The sequence below is a fragment of the Trichomycterus rosablanca genome, chromosome 14 (assembly GCF_030014385.1).
Source record: "Trichomycterus rosablanca isolate fTriRos1 chromosome 14, fTriRos1.hap1, whole genome shotgun sequence".
Lineage (NCBI taxonomy): Eukaryota > Metazoa > Chordata > Actinopteri > Siluriformes > Trichomycteridae > Trichomycterus > Trichomycterus rosablanca.
Window position 1 is genome coordinate 5,058,378 of NC_086001.1, and position 13,401 is coordinate 5,071,778.

Consider the following 13,401-nt stretch of genomic DNA (forward strand, 5'->3'; position numbering starts at 1 on the left):
TCCAGCGCCCTCGAGTGGTTAAAATATAAAACACACTTCACTCTTACAAACCAATATTCATTCATTTAGTTTCCTATCCGCTTATCCAGTTAGGAACCCAACCCAGCTTTTCAATGGGCGCAAGGCACATAGTAACAGAGACGCCAGTCCATCGCAGGGCAGACACACATACACACATTCACCTATAGGGCAATTCAGTGTCTCCAATTAACCTGACTAACCATGTTAGAGGGGCCAATTACTTTCTGCCCAAATGTGCATTGTGGGCATTAAGAGGAAACAGTCGATATTCAATAGAATTCAACATTTTATTAATGCAGTTTTCAGTCTACATTTTCTTGAGTTTGATGTAAACAGATCAACAAAGAATCACTGTTTAAAGCATTTGCTCTGCTTAAATGTCATTTATTCAGTCCTTCTTAGTACTTTTCTTTTTCATATTCAATTTGAGTTACATATACTGTATTCCTAGGGAGTCCAGGCTGGTGGCTCCCAGAGAAAACTAACGCAGACACAGGGAGAACATGCAAACTCCGCACAGAAAGGACCCGGACCGCCCCGCCCCGCCTGGGAATCGAACCCAGGACCTTCTTGCTTTAGTCGCGCGACAGTGCTACCCACTGAGCCACCATGCCGCCCACAACCCAATATATTATTTATTTTATTTTTTTTATTAAATCACATCATCTGTGATTTAAGATCATCGCGGGGGTGGGGGGATGGGGGCAGATTTAACACTGGGAGGTAAGAAGGTCAGATTCAACTTTGTCATTGTAGAAAACTGGTCTGTACATTAACAGGAGGTGACAATCGCTAACCTCATGGCTAACACTGTCTTCCTGTCTTTTGAGTTCAGAGGAACTGAAAGTGTGGAAGAGGTTTCATGTCCTAAAAAAGACACACAAAGTCTGAGTCTGATCTTCTCAAGAAAGATCTGTTCATATGAACTACACCCTGACACTCGAGTTCTTCAGGCTGTCCACAACAATTCAATGTTGCATCTACTCTCCAATGGGGTTGCTGTCTCGCAAAGATCAGAATCAGAATCACTTTACTTTGCCAGGTATGTTATACATACGAGGAATTTGTTTTGGTAATACTCATAATAGTACACATAATACACATGTATGACATGTAGCATGTTAACAGCCTGTGTGCTGTCTGATCTGTTAAATAAGTATTAACCAAGAGAGCAACTGTGGTTAAAAATTGTTACAGCTCTCGGAAAAAAGCTGTTAGCATGTCTGGTTGTGTTCGTTTTTATTGTCCTGAGTCTTCTGCCAGACGGAAGTATTTGAAAGAGGTGATGTCCAGGATGAGAGGGGTCTGCTGTAATTTTGCCGGCACGCTTCAGCACTCTGCTGTTGTAGATGTCCTGAAGTGTTGGCAGACTACATCCAATGATCCTCTCCGCTGTCCTGATTATACGCTGGAGTTTGGCTCGTTTTTGTGATGTGGAGGAACCAAACCAGATGGTAATAGATGATGTGAGGATGGACTCAATAACGTATAACGAATGTATCTTGGTAGATGAGACAGAAGTCCACCTTTCTGCAAAATATAGTTATTAATAAAGTTTGTCAGGCAAGGTTCACTTTATGACCAAAAGTAAGTAAGTAGCTCCCCTCTAATTACTGACTTCAGGTGTTTCATTCACACTAATTGTTTAAAGGTGATCTAATTTAGTTATACAAAACAAATATGCTTTTTATCTTATGGCAACAGTCTGAGGAAGGCCCATTTCAGTACCAGCATGACTATGGTGCGTTCCTGATTCCACAAAGGATCAAAAAGACGTGTTTGTTTGTTTATCAGGGTTTTAACGTCATGTTTTACACTTTGGTTACATTCATGACAGGAACTGTAGCTACTCGTTATACAAGATTCATCAGTTCACAAGGTTATATCAAACAAAGTCATGGACAATTCAGTGTCTCCAGTTCACCTCAACTTGCATGTCTTTGGACCGTGGGAGGAAACCGGAGCACCCGGAGGAAACCCACACAGACACGGGGAGAACATGCAAACTCTACCTGGGGATCGAACCGAGGACCTTCTTGCTGTGAGGCAACAGTGCTACCCACTTAGCCACCGTGCTGCCCGATCACAAAGACATAGGTGTGACTTCAGTGGCCTGCACAGAGCCCTGATCTCAAACTCCACTAAACACATTTTGGGATGAATTGCAACATGAACTGCAAGCCAGGTCTCAACTATCATCATGATCTCACAAAGGCTCGTTTGACTCTTTTTTTAGGTGTAAGCTGTGTCTGTCCACAAGTTTACTTAGCACTGTGTAAACTTCTAAACCGTTGCCAGTTATTCTGGACTTACGGTAACAGGGCTGAAAAAGTGCGTCATGCAACAGTTCCAGGTAAAAAAAACATTTCTACTGATAACAAAGACAAATAAGATTTTCAGTTTTGGTGAGTGCTCTTCAACTGTCTATTTGTTACTGAAAAAGTTTTAAACTTACATATACTCTAGTCAAAAGTATGTGGACACCACTCCTAATTATTAAGTTCAGGTGTTTTAGCCTCATGTATACTCACTGTGCCCCTGTACACAAAGTGAGGTCCATAAAGATATAATTTGATTCATAAACTGAAATATTACAAATACTTGTTTGATTAAGTAAAGACAAATTATCAAACACTTCAAAATCTTATGGTAAAGAGTGTTTTAGCCACAAAGTGTGAGGGGGTGTGTGTGTCCATATTAGAGCCCGTGGTTTTGAAATGGAATGTCCAACAAGCTCTTGGTCAGGTGTCCATATTCTTTTGGCTATATAAGTGTATGCTGAATTTAGTAAATAAATGGAAATTGTGGATTATGTGCACCAGTTGGTGTTGTAGAGGATGTGATAATTTAAAAACTATACTGGATTTTTTAAAAAGGGATTGTTTTAATTTTAATTTTTACCAGTTTTCATCAAGAGGCATTACTAAGCACAGACATGGTGCCTAAACCTTCGCACAGGTTGCATTGTTTTATTCATTTATTGTGTCACATTCAGCAAATAAATGGTTATTGTTCATTAAATTTAGGAGAGATTGTTATGTTTACATTTGCTTGGGGCTTTTTTAGGGAACATTTGCTTTACGATTTTACTAAATTGGTGTGTAAAAAGTATTTGTCCCCTTTATGGTGGCCTGGTGGTGCATATTTGTCACAGTGAATCATTTTAAATAATTTAATAAAACAGGAAGTTGTACATTTTGTAAAACACACATTATTTAAATAATAAAGTTATTTAGCACCCGTATGTCTCTTGATTACTTAAGTAATCAGCTCATCCAGTTTGATTGGTGTTTGTTAGAAAATGTCTTTTCTGAACTTCTGTGGACTTTTGTTTTTGTTTCTAATTTAATGTTCAGGCTTTGGGACAGTGTACAGGGGTCGGATCTGCACTCTCTGAAAGTGAAAGTGTCCTTTGAAGGCAATCGACCTGTGTTTGCTGAAAAACAGATTATACACAGAATATGGGTTGGTCAGTTCAGTGCTGTGGCCAGGGACACAATCATGTTTAAACAGCAAACAGCTGCAAAAATATCATTTATTTGATATAATTCATTTGTGTACACATAGCACGCTTGGATGGTGCAGCAGTACAACACACTAGACCAAGATCTCTAAGATTCGTGGTTTGAATCTCAGCAATGCTATCAGCCAGTCTGGTGTCTACACAGACGTGATTGGCTATTTAGGTGGGAACCAGTGGCAGAACAGCTTAGACACAGGGAGATGCACAGGTCCCAAGGCCAGATGAATTAAGGTGGAAGGGCATCTGGCAAAAACCTGTGCTAAATTATGTATGCAGACCAGAATAATCTGCTGTGGTAACTTCTAAATATTCAGCCACATTCAAACCAACCACATTAGTAAGGTAAGAAATATAGATAAAGAATTAAAGAGAATTAAATAGATACATTTTACATATCAGTTTATCAGCATTTCAGATTTAGAATTGTTGATATTTTGCTCTATTCGTTCTGAAATTTGCTTTTTTTTAAAAAGATCTTGTCTTTGTGACATTTGACAATCAAATTGGGATTTGATCAAATAAAGTTTTGTATACAACTGTAAACATGAACTTTAGTCTTCGAAGGCCGTTGGTGTGGTCTTCATCCAGCTTCTAGTTTAGATAAACATTTGATACTGATTAACTGTTAAGCATGACCCTGACTCTAATAAACTGGCACCCCCCCTCCCACACACACCCCTTTCAACAAAACCTATAAATTGGTACCACTCTGATGAGACTCCAATGATCACATGATTCATGTATATGATTCATATACAACTGGCACCAATTAGGTAAGTATTACTATTCAAAGACTGCAAAGGTGTAGACACCGCATAAAAGTATTCTGTAATATTTTCATTTTAATGTGGTAGCCTTTATTTATATTCCTTTATTCAAAATTACTGTTTACTGATGTATTGTTAAAACCCTATTAGATTTTAAATCAAGGTTTTATTATTATAACATTTATTTTAATATTTTTTGATGTAACGTTGCAAAAACGTTTAAATAACCTTGACATTTTAGATAAAACTAAGAATTATAAATGAGGAAACATAAATAGGTGAATGTGGTTGGTTTGAATGGAACAATCTACAGTAAGCACCAGTACAAAGATCTTGTGTGTGACTGAAAATCACAAAAATCTGTTGTGCATTTAGTTGTGGCTGTATCATTTAATATCAGTAAAGGATGTTTAATTCTAGAGCTTTGTGACATCAGTAACCTGGTTTCTGACTTATCTCCAGAGAACCCATGCAAGTCGAGTCAAGTCAACTTTATTTCTATAGTGCTTTCTACAATAGACATTGTCTCAAAGCAACTTTGCAGAATCCAGGACCAACAGACCAAAAAAAACCCTACTGAGCAAGCCGAGGGCAACAGTGTCAAGAAAAAATCCCTTAAAATTAAACTAGAAGGTGCAGGATTTATTGGTTCAAAACAAATAGGTGACTAATTAATCTGACAAATACAAACACAACTGTAGAACTGGTAGAACAAAAACGAAAAAGGATAGTCACATATAAAAAAGCTGGCAAAAATAACGACCGTCTGTGACAAATCAGTTCCAGAAAACCAGGGAAGAAAAGAAACCGTCATGATGCCTCTGGACTAAATTGCTCATCCAGAGCGGTCTGGCAGTGACACTCAAAAAAATGCTGTGGCTTTTTCAGTAAATACATGTGCTAGTAGCCAACGTCAGAAAAGAAAATGAGATTAAACTAAGCCTGGCATCACTGTTCCAGACAAAAGACAGGCTTCCCAACCGTGGTATATAAAAACACTCACACCTAAAGTGAATTACCACGAGGCCCAGGTGACTTGTCAATATTGAGAAACTGGCACTGCAATCATCTGCACCTCCTTGGCCCCTCTGCCGGTCATAGCATGTCAGATGAAGCAAGGTTCTCTAAAATGGGCCCAGCTGTGCATGTTACACACAATAATATTACTGCTCCAGTATTTTCTTGCTTTGGAAACAATGGAACATAATAAACATGACACAGTTGAGATCTGATACTGTGATTACAATGTGAACTAAATAAAAGCGCATATTTAAGTAGTGAATCTAAGCTTCTAACTGTACCTCTGGTGTCTATGTGACCAATAATTATGCAGATATCCTGTTACAATAAGAACATGTATCATTTTGGATAAAGTTTCAAAAGTTAAGCCCTATTTTATAAACCCAATCCATAAAGCTCTTGATGATCAGTTTTGATCTGTTCTGATAACAATAGTTCTCTCTCAGTTTAAAAAGTTTAAAAATATAAATACCGCAAATCTGATGATTCATTGGGTAGTGTAGTGAAGTTCTATATTGCCATTTAATTGTGTAGAATGGCCTTATATTATTATTATATTATATATTGATATGTAATATTATTGATTATAGTTTGGAATGACATATATTGGTGATATATTGGTGACATTTGTAAGATGATTTTTAGATGATGAGGTTTTCATCCGGTCACATTATGCAAAAAAGGAAATATGTTTGAATTGTCAGATATAATAAAAGAATCACTTTCAAGGAATCGAGAGGAATTTCAGTGTGTAAACACCCATGTTTCAGTGGCTTTTTATTTATTAAAGAACATTGAATCATTTAATGATATTATGCACTATAGAAGGAGAAATATGCAAACCCCTTTCACTCTCTTTTTAAGGTACATTGTTTTTAAACATTTCAAACATTTTCTCACATTTGTTGATAAACTGGATCCTCTGATCATCTTTGCTCATCAAAGACTCAGCCTGTCCTGATGTTGCTTTTGTACCAAACCATGATTACAATCACGTGTTTGGAGTCACATCATTATTTAGTTTTTTCACCTCATTACTAGCTCTAAACTGCCCCCATCCCAACTGAGATGTCTTACAAGTGTATGCAAACTTGCAGGGCATAATGTGTAAAAATGTGTTCAGCCTTCCTTATATTTTCTCTTTCATTTCCAGTTAATGGACATAATGGGCCAAGGTAAAGGACTCCGTCTGGTTGCAGTCTGCTTCATTGTGCTGATCAGTCAAGTTGACTGGACTTGGGGACAGAATGCAATGGATAAGCATTTCACAATTTACGGGGAGTTGTGCAGTGACTACTGTGATACACATGGATACAGCTACAGCTGGTGCAAAACCAGTACAAACTGGGATTACTGCTCAAAAACAGAGAACACAGATTATTACGACAACCCATGTCTGGATGACCATCCCTGCGGAATTTATGGCGGAATTTATGGTTACTCTTACTACTGGTGCTACACGGAGGATGGTAGCTGGGGTTACTGTGGAAAAGTAGAGTATCAGTGACACATATGAGACATATGGATTCTTAAATTGGAATTCCAGCGACTCCTTATTTGGTAAATAATCTGTAGATTTAAAGCCGATCATTTATATAATTAATGAATCATTTTTCTTTGTTTTTAGTTTGTGTCCATTCTTGGTTCCAAAGAGCAAGTGTGGCTGCCAGTTTTCGTACTAGCTCATGCTAATGTAAGAAAACCTGTAGCTCCACTAGTCTTTTGTAGGCAAGACTGGACATGTCTGTTTAAGATTTTCTTTGACTAACTAATTGAATCCTTTCCATTAAGAAAATAAATGACAGCACTGAGATTTTTTGTAATTCAAATATCTATCCTACGTTGGTCAGCAATCATTGTACAAACTTAACAAATAAACAGTAGAAGGCAAAAAAGAAAAACTAAAATAAACCACAACTTGGCGATAAAATAAACAGACCTGCATTATACTTTTAAATGTGTGTCGATAGAATAGGAATTCAGAAGTACAGACCTTACAGTCATGACAAACTACTGGGATTGCATTAAATGGAACAGTACACATACACGTACACGCACACGCACACGCACACGCACACGCACACACACACACACACACAACAAATAATGTTCAATATGTGCATAATGCATTAATTGTAAATTATAATTGGATCAGCTATTGTACCTAATACAAACTGTAGTAGACATTTTGTGTACTTATTTTGTATCGCCCTAACATACCTTCATATGATGCCGTTTCAGTCATTGGTGACATCTATGTATTACACAATGCATGTGTTAGCTTGATCAACATTTCAAAATTATTTTATATTAGGACATTCCTATTTAGCATGTACAACACATGTATCATTTTGTTAGCAGCTTTTCCAACATTTACTATTCCTGCTTAGACCCATTCTTATGTAACTTAACAGGGGTGATAATGTATCCATGATGTACTATGTTGTACCTGATAAAATCGACCTTTGCTTCCCGTATGAGTCATACAACCTGTCTCTGTATCTTGTCTTTTAATTACACAATAAAGATCTACATGAGTTAATAAATACATTCTAAAAGCAATAAATAAATTATAAAGCAGCTGCTTTGTGGTATTCTTATGGTATGGTATGGTATGGTATGGTATGGTATATGTTCTCAATTCATTCTTCCCATTAGCCATATTACTACTTCACTGTACCCAAGTTTTTCACAACCATCAGAAGTTGTTCTTAAGCTTCAGTTTATACTTTAACTGTATGTTGAGTTGAATGTTGAAAGTTCCCCATTGCTATAAACTGTAGATGATATATAAATGTGAGTAAATCAGCTGGGTGCAATATGAAGTTCAATTCTTTCTATTATGCTAACCAGTCCAAGCCACCTTCATCTTTGTTCACAAAGTAATGACAGGCTTCCAGTTTTTTTGTTCTCTTACGACACAGGTGTTGCATTTGTTGGATTCTGTCTATCATGGGGCCTTATGCTTTAATACTAATCTTGAAGCTCTTACCCACCATTGTATACTGTATGCCCATGTTGGATAGACTGCGTTGTCCTCCCACAGACTGTCACTGGTATACTCTTGTGTGTAAGGCAATGTTGGGTTTGCTTCTCCCTTAACTCCTGTTTTATATTGTTAAGAAATCCACAGGGGGTTATTCGCTGCGTCCGGAGGATTTAATTTTATTAACAATACCTAAATAGTTTCAGTTTGCTGCTCCATCAGAGTGAGACCACCTACAGAATGGTTTGGATCTGAAGGAATTGGTCTCTTTGAATGTTTTTAAGACTAGACTAAAACATTATGTATGAGAGGCATCTTGTTGTAAATGTTTTTATTCACAAGATTCTTCTTAGCTGTTTTAGGCTGTTTATTTTCTCTCTTTTTTTATCTTATAGTCTACTTATTATGGTTGTTGTTACCTGTACTGTGAAAATTGTTTATGTTTTATGTATTGAAACAGATGTGTGTTGCTGCCATTCTTGGCCAGGACTCTCTTGAAAAAGAGATTCTTAATCTCAATGAGATTTTCCTGGTTAAATAAAGGTTAATAAATAATAATAATAATAATAATAATAATAATAATAATAATAATAATAAACTTGTATGAGTTTTTTTCCTGCCATAAAATAATTTGACTATGTTATGGACAAACGTCTCATCAAAGATTGGTAATTAAAGTGAGGGGGAATAACTAATGGTATTATAATATTACTCTTATTCATTTTGGCCAAAGGAACCTTCAGCTTCTCCCATCTGTCCAAATGTATTTAGTTAGATGAATCAGAAGAGATTAATAGTTTAATTGTAGTACTTCGTTTTGTGTGTGTGTGTGTGTGTGTGTGTGTGTGTGTGTGTGTGTGTGTGTGTGTGTGTGTGTGTGTGTGTGTATAGTTAGATACATTTGATGTGCTATCAAAGCAAAACTCCAGGTTAACGGGTTCACAAACTTTTTCTTGCAAGCGAACGAGCCGCTTATGAACTTATATAGGGAGAAATAACGGTACAGATAACGGTCGAGTGGTCACGTGAAATTCTAATCAGCCAATCAGAGAGCAGATCAGTCAAAGCGAAAGTAAAAGTGGAGAAACCGCAGTACTGAGAGAGCTGCAGCCCAGTCAGGCTTCACTCATTCACTGACTGACTCCACCTGCAAGTATTGAAAAGGTGAGTAGAAACGATTATTTTCTCAGTGCAGCTTCTTTCATTTTATAGTTACATAAAAATAAAGTAGATTTATGATTCTGTTATTATGATTCTGTTAGAAACTATGTTAATAAATATAAAGCAAAAGGGAATTGAGTCAGTTTCCTGTGCACACGTTGGAGGTTTCAGGGTTTTCCAGTTCGCTCACTGGATATTTTTCCATATTAAAAAAAAAAAAAAAAAAACATTGTAAATTAACAGATAAAATTCCACATAAAAACCTCGGTTTAAGGTCAAATATGTAAATAAATAAATAAATTAAAAAAGAGCATGAGCATCACTTTCGGTTTAGAAAATCCTGCTTGGAAGGGATGTGATGTTCAGCAGTGGTTTGTTTAGAACTGATTAAAGTACAGTAGACTTCTTAAGTCAAAATGTTTTTCAAAAAAAAAAAAAAAAAAAAAAAACAAGTTTCAGCATTTGTGTTCTTCGACTGTTGTTTACTATGGAAACACTTCTGTAAGTCGCTCTGGATAAGAGCGTCTGCTAAATGCAGAAAATGTATATTAAACCTATTTTTCACATAAGAAATAATGTAAATATAATTAATCCGTTCCAGACCTCTCAAACCTCTCCCTTACCTAACTTTTCTGTCTTAAATGCTTTTTTGTGATAAATACAAGTATATTTTCCCTTAAATCTTAAATTATAGAATAAGCATTTCTGTAATAAAGAATAATAAACAACTATACACAGTAGTACTGTACATAAAACACATACATCAAATTTCATACACCATAATACATTTCTTTCTGTTTTTATATAATGTATCTACCAGAAACAACAATAACTCAGTATTTGGGTGTAATTGCACAAAAGTAAATACTTTACTCAGCAGACGTTGTTCTTCTCTCTCACTCACTGTCCCCTCTGTCTGACACACAACACAATCTCAATGTACATATTTAGGATGAACTGGAACATAGATTGCAAGTTTGACCAGTTTGTCCAGCATCTGTGCTTCACCTACCAAATGTCATTTGGACTAAATAGGCACACACTCCCACAAACACACCAAAAGCTTGTAGAAAGCATTCCTAGAAGAGTAGAGACTGTTATAGCTGGAGTGGGGGAAAGGAGGCAGATTCATATTAATGGCTATGATTTTGAACTAGGATGTCAGGTTTCCACATACTTTTGTTTTATGCTTTTACTTTCAATAAAGTATCCTGCTACAGTATTAATATCAAATATGCAAGAATAATAATTGATAGCTATTTTATTCTCTAAATTACCAGGGTGCCAATTTCATATTTTTAAATTTTAAAAATTAAAGAAATCAGGAAAAAAGAAAATACTTTTGCATTGACATGTACAACCTAGGCAACAGCCTCTGCAGGTGTCCCAGCAGCTTGTTTTTTTGACATTTAATATCTATTACATGTAAACTTTAATAAAACTTATAAAATATAAAATGTTTTATTGTTTAGATTTGAAGATGGGGACCAGAAGACTTTGCTGCCTTCTTGTTTTTCTGTTCATAGCCAGCGTCTACAGCTTTCACATCCTAAACAGCATAAAAGATCTGTCAGAAGTAATGTTTGGTAAAACTTTTCCTAGGCACGGCCTCCTGCTCTTGTACTGGCTGGTTTGTGAAGGTACACTTGACAACAATGGAAATCTGCGTCTTAATTTTAACCCAGGGGAGGGACATTTTGGCTTTCATTTTTATAGAAACTACGATAATGTTTTCCCAACCTGGTCAATACAAATTATGCATATTACACTGTTGGCAACCTTAATCCAAAGATGGAGAATCCGCAGTTGCCTGATTACGTCACAGAGGACTTTAAGAATTACAGTCATCGACAAAAAAACATTGACCGAATTGTGATTAAGGTTAAGAAGAACAATCCAGCCATAGTGTATGAAATTTACATAACGCAGCATTTTGAGGACAGAAATCGAGGCAGTGATTATGATGGAAGTTTAACATACAAGATCAGCGAGGACCTGCTCCGGGAAATCGCAGAATACTGTATCGAAACTGAAGAAAAGAAAAAGGATAAAGAGGATCCCATTGACCAAAGGTTTGCACGAATACAGCAAAAGTTTCAGAACTATCCATTACTTCAAGCGTTTTTGTACCAGACTGGTTACGACATCAAAAATGAATTTAAACAAAGCTGTAAGCGTTATCATAGCAATAGGAACTTACAGTTACATGACATACTTCTCGAGCTGAAATCCACGGCAGATGGGATAGCAAGGATTATATGGAGTGAAATCCTAGCTGATATGCTAGAAACTGAGATGAAAATTGGTATTTATAAAGACGAAAATGAAGAAAACCCCATAAAAGAGTACCCACTAAATGGAAGGGCATCTGGAGAGATAGTAACATCCATGAAGCTTTACCGTGGACTTCAACTCAGACTCATGAAACTTGCCATTTTTGAAAGCATCTATGAAAGCCTTGAGTATGATAACACAAACGAGGTTCCTCCAGCTACAACAGAAGGGTCCATTATCAGCAGTATAATCTTCTGGGGGCTTATTACAGTCGTAGTTGCTGTTGTTGTTTCTGCAGTTTTTGCATCAAATCAAAGACCGGCTCCTCAGATTGTTGTAGTCTCTCATGGTAGGCCGGGTTACTAAAAAGATGGAAAGAGGAGACTCATCCTTGCGTTGGTCTAGCACTGAATTGTGTATTTGTAATAGGTTAGTCGTCTTTTCCGCTACACTGGTTTTCCTCATTGTTTTTAAGAATAAAAATTAGTAGTAGTAGTTGCCTCCTAGTACATCTTAAAATTATTCTCTTAAAATTGGCCAGGGTGTTTCAGATTCATGTCATAATGAATATATGTGGTACAATATTGACCTAAATATAAGATGTTTTATGAAATTATCTTCTAATGAAAGCAAACATGGCTGTAGAGTCCAAACATAGTTGTAGAAGTAGTTGTGAAGGTGTGCACATACTTTTGACCATGTATGTCAGAATTCCAGGACAGAATTAATGCTTTTGGAAAATTTTGTGTATGTGTTCTTATGAAGTATATAAATGATTTTAACATTTCACACTGGTTTCCACACATTAAGATTTTACACTGGCTTGAATGAACATGGTGAATTTAATATATGTTAAATACATTTTTAAATAGTATTAGTTACATACATACAAGTATTCATATTAATAAAATAATGTTTATGATTGTGTATTAATTATAATTAAGCAGACTGTAGAAGTATTGGTTCTGATTAGTCATAGTTTCGTATGATTAAATCTGTTTAGTGGATTGCAGAATAAATTGTACAGCATGCTAAATGCTTGTTTCTGCACTTGTTTTTATGTAACTTTGTTTTCATAATCCTAAGAATCAGTGTTGCACACAATTGATGTTAATTCACATAATAAATGTTGCACCAAATGATTAAATGTCTAATAGTTCACCCAAAATTGTGTACTGTTTTTTTTTTTAAAGATTTAAAACTTAGTTCTAACATACAAGAAAAACAGCATTAAAAGGCCATTTGTTTACAGGATAGGATGTCAACTGCTGTTATTGTAAAATACAAAAGAGCAACAACTCAGTTATAAAGCCACGTAACATTACTGCAAAGTATTTTAAGAGAAATCTTTATATTCTTAAACATGGGAGAGAATTAAACATTCCCTGAAACATGCTGTATTCTAGGGCATGGCATCTTCTATTGCCCAGACCTTAAAGTAATAGTCCTAACTAATACTGGTAAAGATGAAGTAACCACAAAGACCATAAATTCACATTACCATGCATTCTTTCTTTCATTCCAGGAATATCCTTCCTTTGTCTCAGAAAAAAAAGCAAGATTCATGAAGAAATGATTTGATGAGTACACATGCCTGTCCCACTTTCAGCCTCAGTAAACACCATTTGAATGAATTGGAATGCCAACTG

The 13,401-nt window shown here is 36.0% G+C and overlaps 1 long non-coding RNA gene and 1 pseudogene across 1 annotated transcript; both read left to right on the top strand.

Moving 5' to 3' along the window:
- The first annotated feature begins 4,229 nt into the window (after positions 1-4,229).
- LOC134326902 (uncharacterized) lies at positions 4,230-7,911 on the top strand. Its single transcript, XR_010014633.1, has 2 exons — positions 4,230-4,317; positions 6,485-7,911. It is a non-coding gene; the product is annotated as an uncharacterized LOC134326902 (long non-coding RNA).
- A 1,099-nt stretch (positions 7,912-9,010) lies between these two features.
- LOC134326067 (uncharacterized) lies at positions 9,011-12,911 on the top strand (annotated as a pseudogene).
- Positions 12,912-13,401: the final 490 nt, after the last annotated feature.